Source organism: Eriocheir sinensis, chromosome 14 (assembly GCF_024679095.1).
Source record: "Eriocheir sinensis breed Jianghai 21 chromosome 14, ASM2467909v1, whole genome shotgun sequence".
Classification (NCBI taxonomy): Eukaryota; Metazoa; Arthropoda; class Malacostraca; order Decapoda; family Varunidae; genus Eriocheir; species Eriocheir sinensis.
This window is the reverse complement of record NC_066522.1, coordinates 18,356,934-18,379,409: the sequence shown is the minus strand read 5'-3', so window position 1 is coordinate 18,379,409 and position 22,476 is coordinate 18,356,934.

The window sequence follows — 22,476 nt, the reverse complement described above, 5'->3', positions numbered from 1 at the left end:
CATCCACCTTTATCCTTCCTCCCTCTCTCCCTTTGCCTCCTCTTCCTTCCACCTGTCATCCTCCTTCCTTCCTTCCTTCCCTTCTCCGCCATGTCTCCTTTCCCTTTACCTTCTACTCCTCCTTCCATTCATTCTTTCCATCTGCCTTTCCTTCACCACCTCTTCCTTCCACCTATCATCCTCTATCCTTCCTTCCTTTTGCCACGTCTCCACTTCCCCCTTCACCTTCTCCTCCTCCTCCTCCTTCCTCCATTCCTACTGGCTTCCCATTCCGGTTCTATTCCAGGTAACGAAAAAAAAAATAGTGGCGACATAAATACCTACAGAGTCTGAAAATCATTAACGTTAAGTATTCATAGTGTGTTTGCTGTGCTGTATCGATGGTGTTTGCATCCATATTGGCTACTCCTGCTATTGATTTGAGGGTAAACACGATGGCAAAATATGAATAAGAAAATAATACCGTTAGACTTTATAGGTGCGTATGTAAGGTGAAGGATGTTTGGGAAGTGGCGTTGTTGGTTGGGGTGATCGCTTATTAGGAGAGGATGCGAACATTGGCCCGTAGTCTACCGATCCGCCATCCATTCAGCCATTCATCCAGCTTGGTGTGGAATTAATTTAAGTGGTCTGTGTGGTGATTATGCAGTCTGAGTTAGCTAAATGAAGTAGAGTATAAGTCAGTCAGCCAGTCAGTCGTGCAGTCCGTCAGGCTTGTGAAATTAATTAGTCTGATAATTATGTATCGAGTCAGAAGTGTAAACCATTAAACAGTCGATCAGTCAGTCAACCAGTCAGTCAGTCAGTCAGTCAGTCGGGCAGTCAATCAGTCTTGTGAAATTAAGTGTCCTCATTGATGATCATGAAGTCTTGAGTTAGCCAGATGAAGTGGAAAGCATAAACCAGTCAGCCAGTCAGTCATTTTGTCAGTCAGTGAATTAGTCTTGGCGTGAAATTATACTCTTTTTGATACTTATGTAGCCTGAGTCACCAGAGCAAACTAAAACATTAAACAGTCCGTCAGTCAGTCAGTCACTCAGTCAGTCTTGTGAAATAAAGTGGTCAGTGTGATGATTAAACAGTCTTAAGTCAGTCAGATGAAGTGTGAAGCTCAAACCACTCAGTCAATTACTCAATCAGTCAGTTACTCAATCAGTCAGTCTTTTCAGTCTTGGCGTGGCTTTAAGTGGTCCGCGCGATGGGTAGTTTGAGTCAGCCAAGTAGTAGTGTGGAGGAGGAGGAGGAGGAGGAGGAGGAAGGGAACGTAAAAGAGGAACAGAGGAGAGAGAAGAGTCCTCCCCCGCCAGCTTTGTGTGAGTCAATTAGGGGCAATCTGCACCCCTTATGCCCGCCCTGGGTTGTGCGGGAGACACCACCTCTGTTCCCGACGACGGCTGGGCGGGGGAGGAGGGGAGGGAAGGGAAGGGAAGGGAAGGGAGGGGAGGCAAGGGGAAAGGGAAGGGAAGGGAGGGGAGGTGAGGATAGGGGAAAGGGAAAAGGATAAGGGAAAGGAGAGACGGGGACAGGGGGAGGTAAAGGATAGAGAGGAAGGGTGGAGAGAAGGAGGCCTGTGAGGTAAGGCTGTTTGGCTCTGTGTGTGTGTGTGTGTGTGTGTGTGTGTGTGTGTGTGTCAGTTAGCGTATTTGTGTTTTTTTTTGTCCACAGCTTTATATGTGCACGTCTGTTTTCATCTGTATATATATCTATGCTTGTCTGTCTATCTCTGCCTTGTCAATCATTCTGCCAATCTGTCCGTCTGTCTGTCCCTTACGTCAGTCTCTCTCTCTCTCTCTCTCTCTCTCTCTCTCTCTCTCTCTCTCTCTCTCTTTCGCCCAGGGGCCTCGCGGGGTGGCACAAATAGCGTGGGAGTGTGAGTGGAGTACCCGCGGGGCGTCTCAAGGCCACCCCAATCTGCGCACCCAGTCATGTCACAGCGATCTCGACTCCTCTCCTCACACTCCCTAGTCTTTCCCCTCCTCCTACTTTTCCTATTACTGTGTTCTTTCCTTTCCTCTTCTTCGGCCACGTCAGCGATCTCTACTCCTCTCCGTCTCCCTTCCTTGTCTTTCCCCTCCTCCTACTTTTCCTATTACTGTGTTATTTCCTTTCCTCTTCTTCAGCCACGTCAGCGATCTCTACTCCTCTCCGTCTCCCTTCCTTGTCTTTCCGCTCCTTCTACTTTTCCTATTACTGTGTTCTTTCCTCTTCTTCAGCCACGTCATAGCGATCTCTACTCCTCTCCTCCCTCCCTTGTTCAGTCGTTCTACTCTTCCTACTCTCCCACCTCCTTTTTGTCCTCTCTTACTTCCCCTGTCACTGTTCTTTTCTCTTCTGCTCCTACTTTTCCAATCACCTTTTCTTTTTGGCCTCTTCTACTTTCTATATTTCTATTTTCCCTCTTTTCTTGTTCCTATTCCTCCTCTTACTCCTGCCTATCTTTCACCACTCGATATCCTCCTCCTCCTCATCCTCCACGTACTGCCTATCTGTTATCTCCTCTTCCTTCTCCTCCTCCTCTCTCCACTCGTCACCTTCTTTGTTCACTTCTTCACACTTTTCATCATCCTCATTCTTCCTTGTCCTTACTCCTCATCACCCTCCTTCCCTTCTCCCCTTCCCTCCTCCTCCTTTAGCCTGCATCTTGTGGGTCTGTTCAATGTTGCGGTGGCGAATAACATTATCGTCATCGTTAGTGTGTGATTATGTGTACAAATAAGATACATACGCCTTCTACGTATGGGGTAAATGTTGTTTTTTTTGTTGTTGTTTTTCTTATGCTTCGCCAGACATAATTTTGATCTTTTTTTAATTCCCCGCAGTTAGATGTTTAATGTGTGTGTGTGTGTGTGTGTGTGTCTGTGTGTGTGTGTGACGCTGATCCTCTGGCAAGTCCCCGATTACTACTGCCTCATTAGCGAAGACGTGAATGTGACGTGTCTCGTCTTGAGGAGGAGGAAGAGGAGGAGGAGGTTGGTTCTGCGCTTAGTGGTGGAGGTAGTTACGGTGGTGGTGATGGGGGTGGTGATAGTGGTGATGGCTTCTAATTAGTGGTGTTGTGAATGTGACGTGGAGAGATTATTGGTGTTGTGTTTAATTAAGTAGGAGTGGTGGTGATGATGGTGATGATGGTGGTGATGGTGACTTCTAATTGGCTGCATGTGGTGTGAGTGTGATGTATGTCGCTTGGAAGAAGAAGAAGAAGAAGAGTAAGAGGGGAAAATTGATAGAAGAAGAAGAGTCGGAGGGGAATATGGGTATAATAATAATAATAATAATAATAATAATAATAATAATAATAATAATAATAATAATAATCAGAAGAAGAAAAGTTGGAGGAGATGGAGGATGAGAAGGAGACTGGCAGAAGAAGAAGAAGAAGAAGAAGAAGAAGAAGAAGAAAGGGGAGAAAGATAATAGGATATAGGAGGAGCAGGAGGAGGAGGAAGAGAAGAAAAGAGTGAAGAAAGGAGAGAGGAGAAAACGACAAGGACAAGAACTAGAAGAGAAAAAGAAGAAGAGGAACAAAATGAAGGAGATTGTTGTCCTATTTACCAGCAATAGTGATGATGGTGATGATGATGATAAGTCCTAACGTTAGTGACACCAATTACAGAGGCATTAAGTAAGCGTTGTAACGGTGTAACGGTGTGAAGCGCTTGTTAGGGACCACGACTGACTGTTTTGCCCTCGTCTTTGTTTGTCTGTCTACGTGGAGGTGAAGGTGAAGTTAGTCTCATTAAGGGCAGGTGGAAAAGTTAATTAAGGCATCGGGAGGAGGAGGAAGAGTAGGAGGAGAAGAAGAAGAAAAAGAAGAAGAAGAAGAAGAAGAAGAAGAAGGAGGAGGAAAGAAGAAAAAAAATGTTGCAGTAGTAGTAGTAGTAGTCGTAGTAGTAGTAGTAGTTGTTGTTGCTGTTCTTGTTGTTGTTGTTACAGGACAAATTTGAACCTTGTATCGAAGTCAACAAATTCATTAAACTTTTCTCTTCTCCACTTCTCTCCTCTTCTCTTCTCTCCCTTCCTCCTCCTCCTCCTCCTCCCTCTCTCCCCCTTCCCCTCCCTTTTGCCTGCCCGTTCTTTTCCCCTTCCGCTTTTTCTTCCTCTCCATTTAACTTCCCGCCGCCTCTCTTCCCTCTCTCCACCCCTCCGTCTCTTCCCTCTTCCTTCTCTCCACCTCTCTGCCTCTTTCCTCTTCCCTCCAGCTTCCTGTCTCCTCTTCCCTCTCCTCACCCTTCTCCCTCTCTCCTCTTCCTTCCATCTTTCCACCTCCTCTTTCCTTCACCTCCTTCGTTTCCTCTTTCCTCCTCTTCCACTTCTCTCCCCTTCCTTCTGTTTCCTCCTTTTCTTTCTCCATCCACTTGTTCTCTTACCTTCACTGTCTCCTCCTCTTCCTCCTCTTCCTTTCTTTCCTCCACTCGTTTCTCCTCCATCTCTCCTCTCGTCTCTTCCTTCCATCTTGTCCTTCCCTTTACTGTTATTCCTTCCTTCCTTCCACTTGTTCTTCCCTTCCCTTTATCTCCTCCTCTTCCTTCTTCCACCTCCATTATCCTTTCTTCCTCCCTTCGCCTTCCTTTCCTTCACCTCCTCCTCCTCCTCCTCCCTCTACCTGCATCTTCCTCTTCCTTTCTTCCTCTCTCCGCCACCTTCCCTCTTTCCCTTCACCTCCTCCACCTCCTCTTCCTCCTTCCACTTATCATCCTCCTTCCTTCCTCCCTCCACCACCTCTTCCTCCTCCTCCTCCATCCACCCGCAGCCTCCTCCTCCTTCTCCTCGCCTCGTCGCTCCATCAGACTTGACACTCCACCCTTCCACCCTTCCTCCTAGCCTCCACCTCCTCCTGCTCATCACGCCGCCCCCTCACGCTTCAAGGAGATTCTCTTTTACGGAGGATCGGAATAATAAGGATACCCGCGCCCTCCTATTTTTGCCGCCGCTTGGAATTCCTATTTATTTGTCCCATTAGAGGGTTGGAGGTGAGGTGAAGGTTGATTGCTAGAGAGATAGATGAATGGAGAGATAGATAATTTGATAGAAAGGTATATTTTTGTTTCATTAGGGCTGAGGAGAGATGGAGGTGAGGGGATGATAGGCAGGCAGATTTTTTTTTCTTTACATCAGAGGACACGGTGCAAGGGCAATAGAAAGAGTACAGAAAAAGGCCCGCTACTCGCCGCTCCTATAAAAGATAAAAGTAAAGAGTAGCCAAAAGAGAGGTCAATTTAGGGTGGAGATTGATCGATATATGGATGGATGAATAGATAATTAGTCCTTTAGGAGAGTTGATGAGTGTCGAATGATTGGGGATTGATTAATGGATATATATGTGAATAGGTGCACTGATAGATAAGTAGTTAGGTAGATTGATTGGTAAGTAGACAGATAGGAAGGTAAAGAACGTGTGTTATATATGATCTTCGTCTGAGCCTGTGCTGTGCTTCGTCTCCCTCTCCTTTTGGTGCCTCGTGTCCTGGTGAAGAATGGTGCCTCTCCCTGACCCTGTATGGTAACGTGGACGGCAAAGGAGTGGAAGTGTTGGTACGTTTTTTTTTATAATTATAAGTGTTGATAGATAGTTTTCTCTCTCCCTTCATCTACCTACCTCCCTACCTATCTTTCTGTCTATCCATATCTATCTATCTACCTTTCTGTCTATTTCTATCGCTCTCCTGTCCTTTCCCCTCGACCCTCCCCTTCACCCACGGTCACCCTAGCCGGAGAGGGAGGGGGGGGGGGGGAGTTATCTGTTCCGTCTCCCTTTACCCCTTCTCTCATCCCCACCCCTCACCCCGCCCCGCCCCGCCCCGCCCCGCCCTGTGACAGCCGGCGAAGGGTTATTCCGAGCTAGGGGGGGAGAGAGGGGGAAGAGGGGAGGGGGAAGAGGGGAGGGGGAGTGAAGGACGACTGAGTGGCGGCTGGAAATCATTGAGACTTGAATTTCTCTCTCTCTCTCTCTCTCTCTCTCTCTCTCTCTCTCTCTCTCTCTCTCTCTCTCTCTCTCTCTCTAGCTCGCTCGCTCTCGCTCTCGCTCCCCTCCCCTCTCTAAGCCTCGCAGGTCGAAGCATTCCGTCGCCTGGAATGTCTTAATCCTCGGAAATTTTAAGCTCTGAGAAATATTCGAAGCGGCCGCAAGGGGGGACATTTTAGTGGGTCGGCAGATATGATATATACGCATTAAATAGCGGCCGGGTGGTGGGATATTTATTTAGTTTTCTCTCTCTCTCTCTCTCTCTCTCTCTCTCTCTCTCTCTCTCTCTCTCAATTATTTGCAGGTAAACAAAGGTAAAAACAACAGCAACAGGTATTATATTGATTACTAATTACACTGATTGGTTTATTTTCACAACAAATCCTAAACAAAATAAAATGTATATAAGAAAAGAAAAGAAAGAAATGATAATGTCTCTCTCTCTCTCTCTCTCTCTCTCTCTCTCTCTCTCTCTCTCTCTCTCTCTCTCTCTCTCTCTCTCCCGACCCAATTTGCCGATCGGTAGTTAAAAAGAATAGTTCCAATAAGCGGCCGTATGTATATTGCGGCATTTAGCGTATTTACCGAGGCTTACGGGATGAAATATATACAAAAGTTCCTGCGGTATTTCTCCTCCTCCTGTATTGTGTGCGTTTCCGTTCCCGGCGCGGCCTATAGATGGCGGGAACGGGACCAGATGAGGGCGTATACTGTGGAGGGCGGGAGGGTCCAGAGGATGTGTATGTTGTTTTGTCGGGGTGTGTGAATTTTCCGTGGTTTTCATTGGGGCATTCGTTTCTTGAAGGTTTGCCAGTCATATTCCAGCCCTCTGTATGATCTGAAGATGCCCGGGTGGCTAACGTATGGACAGCGCGTGGGTCATAAGCCTGTATTCTTTAAACACTTCGCCGCCCTAGCACACAAAATTGACCAGGCTTTCGTTGGAGTTTTGGGCATTTCCAGGGATAGTTTAATGACCCTGGTGATAGTTTGACCCTTTCTCTGTGCCACGAACCTAAAACATCACTAATTAAAAACCCGACTCATTTCCTTTTTGGCATTTGGAAAGAGTTGATGTGAGGGGTGGAAGCGTCTGGCAATACCGATCATAGTCTTCCCAGGCCAAATATGCATCTTTAAGTGCGGCGCAGAGAAGATCGAGATATAATTTTGTGTGGTTTTCATTAGCCTTTTACTGGTTGCATGTTTGGACCATACATCAACCCTCTGTACGATCTTGAGATGACTGCGTAACTAACAGATGGAGAGCGGTTGTAGTGCTTCCAGGCCTAACATAAATTTTTGAGGACGTCATAGAGAAGTGCGAGGCAGAATTTTGTGTGGTTTTCATCAGACTTATTTTTTGTACGATCTCAAGATGCCCCGGTAGCTAACATATGGAGAGCGGCTGTGTTTCCGGTCCTGACATGCATCTTTGAGGAAGGAGTAGAGAAGAGGGAGACAATTGTGTGTGGTTTTCACGAGGCGTTTACTGGTTGAAGGTTAGCCAGCCATACACGAACCCTCTGTGCAATATAAGATCGCTGGGTAACTAACATGTCGAAGGCTATACATCTTGGAGGAAGGCGCAGAGAAAAGCGAGACAGAATCTTTAGTGTGCATTCGCCATTTATTTCTTGAAGGTTAGCCAGCCATACACCAGCCCCTGTACGATCTCAAGATGACCGAGTACCTAGCATATGGACAGCGGGTATGCTTCCAGGCCTAACATATATCTTTGAGGACGTCACATAGAAGAGCGAGACATCATTTTGAGAGTGCATTAGCCATTTATTTCTTGAAGGTCATGCAGCCATACATCAGACTTCTGTACTGAGTAACTAGCATATGGACAGCGGGTTGTAGCTTCTCGAGGCCTAACATGCATCTTTGAGGAAGGCGTAGAGGAGAGCGAGACGGAGATGGTGGTGGGAGGCAGTGGACGGGCTGCCAGTCACCCACCACATCCATGCCTCTCACACCCTTGGCCCTGTCCCACACCGCCCCCCGGCCACTCATGCATCCATTCACCCGGCCTTTCCTCACTGGCGGGAGAGGACCAGGTGGCGGTGTCCGGTTCCCCCACGAGCCTCGGGCCTTTGTTTTCTAGTCGTGTAAACTGTGAGTCATCGAAATGTTTAAGCGACGAGAGTGGGAACTTTTGTATTGTTTTTGAACGCGTTAAGTTTGAAAGAAAAAAAATGTATTCACGTGGATTCCTGTAAAGAAGTCTGTTCCTGAGACATCATCATCATCATTGTCATCATCATTCTATCCCAACGTACTCCACCTTTCATGTTAGTTCACGTTAGTCCTCCATCCTTCTTCTGGAAAAGGTTCTAGGCCTATCAAGACACCTCTCCTTCCGAAATTGACCTCTCTTCTGGCCTATCGTTCCGTTTTCTTTTGTTGGAGCAGCGTCTGGTGGGCCTTTTGTTCCTGTTTTTTTTTTTCGTTAAGGTGCCTCATAACTATATAAAAAAAAATGCAGGCCTTCCCCCCCATTTATTTATTTATTTTACCTCTCTGATGTTGCCTTACTCCATCACGCTCCAGCTAAGGTTTTAATTTCATCTTTCCATGTTACCTGCTATGACAACATCCTACTCACAGTGACGACCCTACTACATCTAGCAGTAAAGTTAAATCCAGCCGTACACGAGGCAGACGAACCGGTGACTGCGGGAGGGAGGTGAATTCCTGCCCTCCTCCCAACACACCTGTACCTGCGGATCCATCTCCTTTACGCTGTATCCGTTCATTCATATATTTACCTGGAGGAGGAGGTCACCTTTGTAAGATAAAAAAAAAAGTATTGGTGCTAAAATGCTATTCTGTTACATTCCCTGGACGTAGGTTACTGTTAAAGGGGGGAGGAAGGAACCATTAGAGGGGGATCAGATTAACTTTGAAGGGGGATTAGGTTACCATTTAAGGATTCTAGGATACTGTTTAAGGGGGATTGATTAGATTGCCACTTGAGGGGGGTTAGGGGGCTTTAAGGGGTCTGGGTTATTTAATGGCGTGAACAGTGCCATATAAGGGGAGATAGGGTGATAATAATTTGTGGTTACTTTATTTAGGTGTATGTTGATTAAAGTTGGGGACAGACCATTACGACCATTCAACGCAGTACTCTACCTGTTTTTTTTTTTAATTCTTTTTCTTTTATTAACTTTCTAGGGCAGGTAAATTTCATCCTTCTTTCCTCCCCCAAAAATAAAGGACTAAAGCGCCGAAAAAAAAGTCTTAAGAAAAAAAAAAAAGCTTGTCAACTTTGGAGGTTCAAAGGACAAAAAAAATAAAACCAACATTTACAAGATTAAAAAAGACCTCACGACGGTCCTTTGAGAGAGAGACCTTGGTGAAAAAATAAAAACTTGGATGGATTATGAGCTTCGTTATCTCCAAAGTCAGTTAAACTCTTGCCTGGGCCGACTAAACCTGCCCGGGGGGATCGGTCTGGGTACTGATAAGCATGATACACGCCGCCCCCGGAGCACCGAAGTAGATTATGTCGCCTTCGAGTTAATTTTTCTTGTTTTTGTTTCACTTCTTGGTCCTTAGTAAATTCAGATTGCTTGCAGGTCTTCGGCACTCCCCTGCGTCTTCTCTTCGTCTTCCTTCTCCTTCCTTCCTTCCTTCCTTCCTTCCTTTCTTCTTTCCTTCCTTCCTTCCTCCTTCCTTCCTTTCTTCTTTCCTTCCTTCTCCTTTTCCTCCTGCTCCTTTTTCTCCTTCTTTTTCCTTCTGCTCCTCCTCCTACTTCTCCTCCTTTCCCTCTTCGATGTCTCGTTCGTTCTCCTCTTTCTCTCGTGTCCTGAGCTTAAAGGTGTCACATCCATCGTTTTTAGCATCATTCTCCCTCGTCCTTATAGTAACTTCAGATTGCTTGTAGGTTCTTCGGCCCTCCTCTGCCTCATAATCTTCTCTTCTTCCTCCTTCCTTTCCTTCTTCCTTCACCTCTTCTTTAATGTTTAGTTCGTCCATCTTTTCCTTCCTCCCCAGTCCTGAAGATCTCATCCATCGTCGCTATCATCATTAGCATCATCAGAATCATCATCTTTTTCTTCTCCTTATTTCACTTACTATTATTATGACTTTTTATATTATCCTCTTCGCCCTCGCCCTCGCCCTCATCCTCGTCCTCATCCTCTTTCTCCTCCTCTTCCTCCTTCACCCTTCCTTTCCCCACTCTTGAGATTCGTCCGCTACAATGTTCTTAGTGTCTTTTGTCCGTGTTCGTTGCAGCGCGTCATTCCCCATAGTGGTGGAAAGACTCTTAAAGACGCGGCTCCTCGCTGGGCTCGAGCCGCCCCGATGCGATGCCCGGCCGGCGAAGGGGTGTTCCTGGCCCTCACGACAGGCTTGAGTATGGCGGGACGAGACTCGCCGCTTGTTCCGAGGAGACTTTGCGTGCCCTTGTGGTTAATAATGAAGACGGTGGTGAGGTCTCAAGTTAGGTGGAGGGTGTAGCGTGCTTGTATATATTTAACTGCTTTGTGGATGTTATTAAGAAGACAAGGGTATAATAATGATGGTAAAAGGTGCCCATAACATACTATTCCTTATAAAAAATGATAGAATTTCCTTAAGCTTCTCTCACAGCGACCCAGTTTTCCTTTCAGTCAGATAAAACCTCCAGATATATTTTAACCGAACAGTAAAATTACATAACATCCAATGCCATTTTAACTTGAATTGGAATTCATTGTTTCACGAGCACTCTTTTTCGCTGCTCCCCAACACAGTTTAGTATAAAATATATAGAATAAAAATAGATAAGTGAATCTTTCCAGCCAGAGGCGTTGATATGTGGGAGAATGTTACTGCAGAAAAATAACTTAAAAAATCACAGCAAATCGAAGTAGGAACTCTAAAAAAAAGCGGTAAGCCAACACGAACTTGAGCTTAACTTGTGCTTTTATTCAGTTAGATAACACACACACACACACACACACACACACACACACACACACACACACACACACACACACACACACACACACTCACATGAACACACGCACAGTAACAAAGAGTAAGTATCGGTTTCATGAAAGGGAAAAAAAAAAGCAATTCCATTTTCAAAAGTGTAATACAGACTCCCAAGCATTCCTTTTTTTCCTCTTTTGCATTGTAACGAGAATTATATGTAATACCTTTTGATTCTTTTCCTCCCTCGCCTGCAGTGTGTGTGTGTGTGTGTGTGTGTGTGTGTGTGTGTGCGTGTGTTTGAGCAGGTATACACGTGTCGCCACATCTACCCTCTCCCTCCTCTCTCTCACCCTTTCCTCCCTGCCTCCCCTCCCTTAACACCTTTATTGCATGACCCGTCCGAGGCAGGGCAACGCCAAGGCAGTACTAACACGATAAGGGTCAGGGAGTAACGCTTTGTAATTTGCTCCCTGTTGATAAGATTCATTTCCCAGGGCTGCGGGTGGTGATGGAATGGGGGTGGTGGTGGTAGTGGTATGATGGTGGTGTGTGGTGGTGGTGGCCATAGCGTGCGTTGAGGGCTAGAAGAAGAAAAAAAATGAGGAAAAGTAAGAAGTGAAGGAAAGAGAGGACAGAAATTAAGGGAAGGAAAATAGTCCTGGGAAAAAAAAAGAAAGAAAAAAGAATATAGAAAGTAATTTTTGAAAGAGAGAGAAAACCGGAAATGGGGAAGCAGAAGGGGAAAAGGAGAGAAATGGAGGCGAAAGAGAGAGAGAGAGGACGGGAAATAAGAAAAGGAAAATGATACGAGGGGAAAAATGAGAGAGGAAAAAGAGAAACCGAACAGAAGAGGAAAGGGAAGGAGAGATGATTGGAAAGGAGTGAAGGAAAATGGAAAGAGGGGAAGGAAGAAAGGAAATGATCGAGGGTAGGGAAGAAATCAGCCATAAAAGAAAATAGGAAGGACGGAGGGAAAGGGGAATCGGAGAGAATGAATATATAGAAGTCAGTCATGATCGTTAGTTAGGACAGGAAGAGGAAGCGAGAATAAGTGAAGCATTGAGAAAGAAAGAAAATAAAGAATAAAAGAAAGAAATGGAAGGACGGAGCAGGCAAATATGATAACTATGCTAATTGGAAATACACACACACAAAAAAGAGTCGTTTGAAAGAAGGGGAACCTAAAAATAATGGATAATTAAGTATACATGAATCAAAATAAATGATAAACGAATGGAGGAACACGTCCGCAGCGAAGGAAATACATGAATAAGAGCGGAAAAAATATTAATTGTTGTAAACTACATAATATAAAAACGAGATTTTTTGAAGAAAGGGGGATTTAAAATAATGGAAAACTGAGGAGGAGTGCAAAGATATAATGAAAAAAATGACGGAAAAAAAAACTAATTGTCGTAAACTAATATAAAAAAAACCAAGGTATTTTGAAGAAGGGAGAATTAAAATCATGAAATACTGAGGCGTGCAAAGATATAATGAAAAAAAAAGACGAAAAAAACGAGTTCAAAGACAAAGAAAGTATATATGTGAAAATAAACTAATGGTAAACTGAAAAAAAGACTAGTAGGCCTATATTTTGAATTGGTTTACATTGTACGATATTATAGCTATGAATTGGGCGTCTGCAGGCGAGGCGAGGCGAAGGTGGGCGGCCCATTGTGTCCGCTCTTTTCAGGCCAACAATAAGGGTCACATACAAGCACCAGCATATTTTCCGGCGCCGTGCCTACTCCACATTCTTCTTTTTTGTCCCTCTCTCTCCACCACCTAACATTTTTTTCCTCCTTTTACTAGCACTGTTTTACTTGCTATTTTCCCTCCTCTTCCTCTCCTCGTCTCACTTTTCCTCTCCCCTTTTCTTATACTATTTTTTTTTGTCCCTCTCTCTCTCCACCCACCTAACATTTTTTCCTCCTTTTACTAATACTGTTTTACTTGCTATTTTCCCTCCTCTTCCTCTCCTCGTCTCACTTTTCCTCTCCCCTTTTCTTATACTACTCTTTTTTTTTTTTTTTTGTCCCTCCCTCTCTCCACCCACCTAACATTTTTTTCCTCCTTTTCTTAATACTGTTTTACTTGCTATTTTCCCTCCTCTTTCTCTCCTCGTCTCACTTTTCCTCTCTCCTTTTCTTATACTACTCTTTTTTTTTTTTTTTTTTTGTCTCTCCACCACGTAACATTTTTTTCCTCCTTTTACTAACACTATTTTACTAGCTATTTTCCCTCCTCTTCCTCTCTTCGTCTCACTTTTCCTCTCCCCTTTTCTTATACTACTCTTTTTTTTTTTTGTCTCTCTCTCTCCACCCACCTAACATTTTTTTCCCTTCTTTTACCAGCACTGTATCATATGAACCTCTTTCTTAGCTTCTTTCCTCTTCTCTTTCCTCTCCTCGTCTTACTTTTCTTCTCTCTTTTTCTTATATTCTTTTTTTTTTGTCCCTCTCTCTCCACCCATCTAACATTTTTTTCCCTTCTTTTACTAACACTGTGTCATATGAACCTCTTTCTTAGCTTTTTTCCTCTCCTCTTTCCTCTCCTCGTCTCACTTTTCTACTCTTTTTTTATACAGTTCCACATCCATTTTTTTTCTACTTAGCTGCCTTTCCTCTTTCTCTTCCTCTCTCACTCCCCCATCCTTCTTTCTCTTTTCTTTAGTATTTCCATCTTCATTATCTCATCATCCCGTTCAGCAACTTAACCTCTCCCTCTCTGTCTCCCTTCCTTCTTTCTGTTATCTCCACCTCGCCTTTCTTCCCATTTCTCTCCTTCCCTCTTAGCTCCCTTTCCTCCTTTTCTTCCTCTCTCTCAAGTCTCAGTTTCTCTTATCTTATTTCATCTCTTTCTCCCTTCTTTCTCACCTTTCCACCTCACCTTTCTCCCAACCTCCTCTTCCTCCTCCTCCTCTTTCTCCTCTCCCTCTTCTGTCTTTTTTTTTTTCTGTTGCTGTTGTCCCTCGTAAAGTGTCATTTTTTTGTGTGTGTGCGTGTGTGTGTGTATGTGTGGTCATTTCATACTGGTTTTGCTTCTGTGTTTTATTCCTGTCTTCTTTTCGTGTTGGTTTTCCATGTTTTCTGAAAGCTTTTGGTCCCTTTTTGCCTTGTGTTTTTTCTTGTTTTGGTTTTAAAGGTTGTTGTTGTTGTTGTTGTTGTTGTTGTTGTTGTTGTTGTTGTTGATAGTGGTCGAGGGATTCCGATTTGTTTTGTTTGTTTACACACACACACACACACACACACACACACACACACACACACACACACACACACACACACTCTCTCTCTCTCTCTCTCTCTCTCTCTCTCTCTCTCTCTCTCTCTCTCTCTCTCTCTCTCTCTCTCTCTCTCTCTCTCTCTCTCTCTCTCTCTCTCTCTCTCTCTCTCCTCCCCCCCTCGTTAAGTGACGCAGCTCCGCCCAGCTTATCAGAGTTGACCTTAACTGATGGTAATTAGCTGAGCCTTCCTCCACCCGCCCTTCCTCTCCTCCACCCAACCTTCTCCCCTTCCACCCTTCCCTCCTCTCACTCCTTTCCATGCTCCTCCGCCAAGTCTCTCCCTCACGTCTTCCACCTACGCTTTTTACACATTTTCCTCCTCCACTCTCTTCTCTACTAACTGAACTTACTCCTTTCTTAGTCCACTCCTCCACCCACAGGTTTTACGTTCCTCACTTTATCCACTTATGCCTCCACCTTCTAATTCCTCCATCCACCCTTTACCCCTCCATCCATTCCTTCACACAGTCCTCCACTCCTGCACTCTTCCACTCGCTTATTCCTCCTTATCTCCTTCGCCTCTCCATCTCCCCCATTCCGCCCTGTTCCCTCATTTCCTTCCACCGTTTTTTCCTCCACCCCACCCACAAATCCACACTCACTTCCATCTCCACTCCTGTCTGTATTTTCTCCATTCTCTCTTTCCTCCACCCAATCGTGTTAATCTTTTTTCTCTCCAGTATCCCTTTCATCCACTCCTTCCCTTCCTCCACTCCCTCCTCCACCCACCCATCCTTCTTATCCCTAAATCTTCAGCATCCTGTCTCTCCACTTCCTCCCTCACTGTCTCGTCCTTTTCCACTCCATCCCCTTTCCATCCCCCCTCCACCTTGTTCCTCTAGTCCCCTCTCCTATCGGCCGTTAGTTTTAGTTTTCCTTATTCTTTTGTTTATTTTTCAGTTTTTTCCATGTTTCTTTTATTCTGCTTTTTTTCCTTTGTGTGTGTAATTCTTTTTGTTTGTTTTATTTTTTCTCTCTCTCTCTCTCTCTCTCTCTCTCTCTCTCTCTCTCTCTCTCTCTCTCTCTCTCTCTCTCTCTCTCTCTCTCTCTCTCTCTCTCTCTCTCTCTCTCTCTCTCTCTCTCTCTCTCTCTCTCTCTCTCTCTCTCTCTCTCTCTCTCTCTCTCTCTCTTCCTTGAATGCGTTAGTTAACCTTTGGATTTCCGGGTTCAATTTTTTTCCCCCTTTTCTTTCCTCTTTCTCCTTCCTTTACCCTCCCTCCATCCTCAATTTATCTGGCTTTCCTTCTTTTCCCTTCCCTCCTCCTCCCTCCTCTGTCCGTCTCTCCATCAGTCTTCACGTCCCAATTCCTCTCTTCCCTCTTTCCTCCGAGCCCTCCTGTCCATTCATCCTTCTCTCTTTTCTCCATTCTCTCCTCCTCATCGTATTTATCTTTCTCCGTCTGTCAGATTCATACGTCACACTTTTCATTTCCATTTGGTCCCATCTTTACTTTCTTGCGTTCCTGGTCTCTCTCTCTCTCTCTCTCTCTCTCTCTCTCTCTCTCTCTCTCTCTCTCTCTCTCTCTCTCTCTCTCTCTCTCTCTCTCTCTCTCTCTCTCTCTCTCTCTCTCTCTCTCTCTCTCTCTCTCTCTCTCTCTCTCTCTCTCTCTCTCTCTCTCTCTCTCTCTCTCTCTCTCTCTCTCTCTCTCTCTCTCTCTCTCTCTCTCTCTCTTCTTCTTCTTCTTCTTCTATAGGGCTGTGAATTATCTCTCTATATATCCTCTTTCTTCTCTATTCATGCTTATCTCTAAATCGTTTTCCTCAGTTATCATATTTGGTGTTTTTTTCTCGTTATCACGTTGAAGGGTCTTGGTTTTTCTTCCTTCCGATGTAAAGGTTTCATTTTTTTCCTTTGCTCTTCGGGTCCATCGCCTTTAGCTTCCGCCTCCGCCTCCTCTCCTTTCCTCTCCTCTCGTCTCAGTCTTTATCTTGCCTTATTTTCTTCTATTCATCATCTCTTTATCGTCCCCGTGTCGTTCACTTCAATAACAGCAGCATCTTAGTGAATTGTCAGTGCTTCTATATCGTGTGTGTGTGTGTGTGTGTGTGTGTGTGTGTGTGTGTGTGTGTGTTTGCCTCGAGCTTGTTGTCTAGTGTTTGTCCTCCTTACTCCGCGTCCCTTGTTAAAAATGTATTGTGTAGAATTCTTTTTAACTATTTTTTTGGGGGAAAAGTGAAAGAGTTTAAACGACGAGACTCGACTGTCTACCTTCATGTTCATTGTTTTACACACTCACTCACTCACCCACTCACTCACTCACTCACTCACTCACTAACTTACTCATGCAGCCATATTCATTTACTCGTTAGACGCCATACTTTAATGCTTTCTTGTTTTCGCCATACAAACGCTTGCTCATTTACTTCACATATCTCTTTCTTAGTTCCTCACGTCGTTTCTTAATTTCTGCTTGTTTTTTTTTCTCAATAATCAAGAACTAATGGAAATTATGAAGTACAGGCAAAGTCAGATGTACAGCAGGGAAGCATGCGGAATAAACGGCTGCGAGGGAGAGAGGAAAGAGCTCACTATGATAAAAATAATGTTTAGCGTGCTCGTTACTCGTCCTGCCAACATGTAACTAATACTTTGATGTGGATGTCTTGCTCTGTGGGAAATAATCTCGTGTGTTCGTATTTGCGGTCATGGGAGCCGCATGATTATGTATATGTGGCTGACAGGGTCCGTAGAGTTTAAAGCGTTACTGTCAAGGTCACGCACGCTCCGCCCGTAACACGCTGTTTGTCGTGTAGGCATTGAGTAGTTTGTGTTAACCTTGTTGAAATTTTGTTTAATAGAATATCTGATCAATTTGCTGGTGTTCAACATGACAGGACATTTCCAGAGATTTCGTTGAAACATTTTTTTTTTTAATGGAAAATTTGTTGTTTAGGGTCACGAAGCCTATTGGGTACAGCACACTACAGTGTTTTTTTGACTCTAAATACGAACATTTATTTCAGTCCTGTTTCCATATCTTGCAAATGGCAATGATATTATGAAAGTGGTATAAACTTTTCGAAGCTGTTCTTTTGCTTATACTCGTCTTACTTTCTTTTTTTTCCCAAATGTCTGCTAACATAATGTATGCATGTAAGTCCTACACTCACTGCTGAGTCTTATCGTGCCAAGGATAACGTTCAGTCATGTATAAGAGTTAGCTAAGGCAAATAATTTAGAAACACGTGGCACGAAAGCATGTGTGTTAGATTGTCAGGTAATGTTCAGGAGAGTGAGAAAGAAATCCACCCACTCAGGAGGAGCCTGACAAGCGTTACTTGGGCTCCAGAGGAACACCTCGTTTGAACATAAAAAAGTCCATGAACGGAATATATTTCTGTGATTTTCATGATTGTGATGAACTTGCCTAATGACTTAATCATTAATATATTTTTTTGCCTCTTTTCAGGTGTGTTGATTCGAAATCTGACTGACTTCTTCTTGTGCCGCCAGAGGGAAGGTATGTAACGGTCAGGTTGATGGTGAAGAGTTGGTTTTGAGGAGCTGCGACGTGCAGGCAGACTACCCTACCGTACTCTTCTTATGCATGGTGTAGAGTAACCCAACCGATGATAGTGGCTAATTAATAGCAATTATTGCTGCATTTACTTATTGTTGGAAGAAAAAGGCATCATTGATAATACTGACATAACACTACGAGGGACAAAACAAGCAGTGCATATTTAAATTAAGTGAAAAGGCGCCAAGAATATACCTAAGCTTCTGCCTTTTTAGTCATGAAGGGCGCGGCAGCCTCAGTACAGGCGTCACCCGTGCAGGCTTTGTGAACGAGAGTGTGATATCCAAACGGAAGGAACACTGCGACCTGTCTGGAAACACGTGGTCCAGACAACGGCGGCGGCGGCGGCGGGCGTGGCGGCGGGCAAGTGAGCAACAACGCCCGGGCGAGCGAGGGAAGTGGGGGACTGCCGGGGGCGGGGCGGCCTGTGTCTGGGCCTCATCCTCTATTCCTAGTCAACACTGTTTGTCGAGAGCAAATAATGGTTTGTTTCCCCTTAACTGCCGCATTGTGGCTTCTTTGAGACCGTCTACGAGGATGGGGAGGCGGCGGCGGCGGCGGCTCTAGGGCGGAAAGGGGCGGGAGAGTAGGGTTATGGAATGGAAAGGAAAGAAGAGCGTGTATTTTGAGGTGTTAACGAAGGGAAAGCAAAGAGCGGCGGTTCCGTCTTAGGAGGGAAGGGAAGGGAAAGGGAAGGAAAGGAAGGGGAGGGGGAAGGAAGAGAAGGCAAGGCAAGGCAAGGCACGGCAAAGCAAGGCAAGGGAAGGCAAGGGAAAGGAAGGAAATGGAAGGGAAACGAGGGAAAGGAAAGGAAGGGAAAAGAAGAGAAGGGAAGGGAAGGTCGTGCGTTCTGCGGCGATGCTAACGAATGTGAAGCAAAAAGGGGAGCATCATCCAGGGAGGCGAGGCGCTGGGGAGAATAAAACAGGAAGGGAAGGGAAGGGAAGGAAGGGCGTGTGTTTTGAGGTGCTAACGAAGGTCAGGCAAGAAGCGGCGGCCCCATCTACGGAGGGAAGGGAAGGGGAGGGAAGGGAAGGGGAGGGAAGGGAAGGGGAGGGGCGGGGAGGGATGGGGAGGCTGTTGCAGGGGCGGTGTAGCTCAGGCCCGGGTGTGGAGGTTTTGCTGTAATCAAGTAACTTTTTGCCTCAGCCTCCCCGGAAACTTTTTGTCCCTCTCCATCATCGTCCTCCACCGCAAGTTTCTTTTCCTCCTCGTAACGCTGCTGCTCCTCTAGTCCTCTTGCCGTTTTCCTGATCCCCTCCATTTTTCCTCTCTTTATCTCTTTTTTTTCTCCTCTTCCTCAGTCTTGATGTTTCTCTGATCCCCTTCCATTTTTCCCATCTTTATCTGTGTTTTTTTTTCTCTTTCTTACTCAGCTATGTCGTCGTTTTCCTGCTCCCTTTCCGTATTTTCTCCTTTTGCTCTCTTTTTACTTATTCATCTTCGTCTCCCTTGTTTCGTACATGTATGTGTAGTGTTGCGTTGTGGATTGTCTCTCATCGTTGTACCCTCTCTCTCTTTAGTTTCGTTCCTCTTTACTCTTCTCACTCTTCCTGTTCTCTCTCGTTTTGGTCGTTTTTGGTTCTCTGTGAGTTGTGTGAGTTTGGCATTTTTTCCTCGTCTACTTCAATCTTAAGTGTCGTTTTGTTCTATGTACGTATGTGATATCGTGTATGTGGCTCTGTATTTCTCTGCCCCGTTTTATTCTCCTCTTCCTCGCTCCCTGTAACCTTCCTTCTCCCTTGCCCTCTCATCTCATTGCCGGGGGAAGCCCTCGACGCTACCTTCATTATCCTCCTCCTTCCTCTTCCCAGTGGCTGCCTCCCTCCTCCTCCTTCCCTCCTCCTCCTCCTTCTTCCTCTCACACCTTCTTCAACGTCGGTGTTTTCGTCCTCGTCCTCCTTCTCCTCCTCTTCCTCTTCCTCCTCCTCCTAACACTTTTTGACGCCCCCATCCACGCACACTCACTCGCTCACTCACATACATTTTAAACAGTCACACTTTCTCACTCACTCACTCACTCATTTACTCCACAGCTTCCAACACGTCTTCGGAAACTCACAACGTTATATTTTTTTCACCTGACACTTGCTTCACACCGCTCTCTCTCTCTTTCTCTCTCTCTCCCTCTTGCTCTTGCTCTGTCCCTTGCCTGTAACCTTTCTCCTTTGCTTGTCCCTCTTCGCTTCTGTCCTTCCTTCGTTCATCTTCCTCTTTTTCTAAACTGCCTTTCGTTTATTTTGTTTATTTGCCGTTTAGTTTAACCTTTTTTTTTCTTCTTATTCCTTTCTACCTCTTTTTTTTCCATTCCTTTAGTTATGTCTTTTTTATTTTTCCTCTAACTTTTTTTTTTACTTCTATCGTCTGTTTTTACTCCCTATATTCATCTCTTGAAAAGCCATCGCCACATTTTTTTATACCTATCAATAATTTTTTTTTTTGCTTCCATATTTTCCCCGACCTTTCTTTTTCTTTTTTTTCTTTTCTGTCTTTTATCACTTTCGGCATTTCTCGATTTTCCTCGCTCTAAGTCATTGTCTTTACTCCGTTCCTCTTTTTAACTTATTCTTTCATCCCTAATCCCAGTAATAATTCTCCCTCGTGTGTCTTCCCTCATCCATTTCCTCGTGATCTCTCTTCTCTTCACCTTTACGTTTTTCGCTCAGTTCCCCTCGCTAACACTCATTCATTCTCCCTCTTACTCCATTCTTCTCCCCTTGCAAGTCATTCTCACATCCGTCATCTTTCCTTCCCTTTGCCTTAACCCTCCTCCTTCGCTAATTTCGTGTCATACCCCACATGCCTTCCTGCACGTCCGAGGCTCTTCATTATTTTCTTTTTATTCTCCTCCCCGCACTCATTTCCTTTCCTTCTTTCGTGCCTGTCATTCCCCTGCCGCATTCTTCCGCCGCTGCTGTCTTCCCCTCCTTCCATTCTGCCCTCGCTCCCGCCTCTCATTCCTTTCTAATACATATTCGAGCGTGACTCCTTCTCCTCTTAACATTCCGCCAGTTTTTTTTCCCCTCCCCGCCTCTTCCCTAGCAATGGCCGCCCATATATCCCGCCCCCAGATCCGTAGTCCCTCGCTCCGACAGCCGCGTTAGCCTCCTCGTTTTCCTTGGATTGTGTTCTTTTTCTTCGCCCTGCCGCGCTGCTCTGCTCGATGGGGAGGAGGTCCGTTTTCTGTGGGGCTGAGGTGCCGAGGTGAGGTTCAGGTAGATGAGGTAAAAGTGCTGATGCTTGAGAGGTTTGTGGCCACTTTTGTTTTGGGGAAATTGTTCTGCCTTGTCTTTTACGGATTATTCTCTTCGTCCAATCTCGCTACTGGGTTTGGCGTTTCAGTGTCCGTGGTGCTAAGGTGTCTAGTCGGGCTATAAAGGGTTTGATACTTGGGTAAAAAGCTATTTGTACCGCACCCATTTTTAAACAAGGCGCTGGTTAATTTCGATATTTTCTTTGAACCCGATGTGGTGTTTCATTTTCTGTGTTACATGGTACTAATTATTATCAGGGAAGTATACTTATAACAAAAAGGCTTAACCTGTATTGCCTGTATTGGTATTGGCTCCGAATTTAGAGTCCTTTTAATTTTGTTTTTTATTGTATGTATGTAATTTAAACGTGGATTAGAGGGGAATGGGGAATGGGGGGGAAGGGGATTAGGTTCAAAGGGAAGTGTTCTCAGAATCTTTCCGCTCCCACAGCAAATACTTACAAAAGCCACAAAGGATATCGGGTAGTCTTGTTCTCGTTAGTGTTTTTCACGTTCAGAGTGCAGATGCCTTGTCAAACTATCACTAGAATCATAAGACTACCCATGGAAATGCTAACACAACCTCTACTTAAATCCTTGTCAAATGCCGGTGTGTGTAAGCCTCGGAATGTCGGAGAATATGGGCTTTATAAGATAGTGGATCAGGTGGAAGATGTGTGGATGAGAGTCTATTTGATGTTGCTGCTGGCTGACTAAACTTGATTGCTTATAAGGCCTCCCTGTATGGATTTATAGACAACTCCTGTAGATAAGTTGTTAGAATCTTCACCAGTCTTCACACTCATTCACGGCTGCTCACTTGTTTGGATTCTTTCGATGAGCTGTGAGATGTCTGTGAGTTTTCTTTTCTTCTCGTCTACTCCAACTTAAGTGTCGTTTTGCTTTATGTATACGTATTATTTTTCCTCCATTCCTCTTTTTCCTCCACCATTTTCCCTCCGTCATCTCTCCACCTAATCTCAACACCAACGTCTTCCTCCTTCCTCCTTCACTATTTCCTCCATTATTAATTTAACTCCACCATCTTCCCTCCGTCATCCTTCTACCTAACCTCACCACCATCGTCTTCCTCCTTTACTATTTTTTCCATTATTACTTTGACTCCACCATCTTCCCTCCGTCATCCTTCTACCTAGCCTCACCACCGACGTCTTCTTCCTCCTTCCTTCTTCGCCGCCCGCCCCGCCGCCTCGAGACACGAATTAAACGGCGTACCGTCCCCGGGGCTCTTTCACTAGACGCGCCCGGGCATTGTTGGGCCTCGCCGCTGTTTTATTGCCCCGCCGCCGTCGCCTCGCACGTGGACAAAGGCGAAGACGAAGGCGGTGCAGTTCCTCGCTTCTTTTTTATTTTTATTTTTCATTCTACAGCTTCGTCCGGGGGCCCCCCCCCCCCCCCTCTTCTTTCCCGCGCGCGCTCTCCTCCTCCTACTCCTCTTCCTCCTAACGGTCCTCCTCTCCTCCTCGCCCTCCTCCTCCTCTGTTTTGTTGTGTTGTAC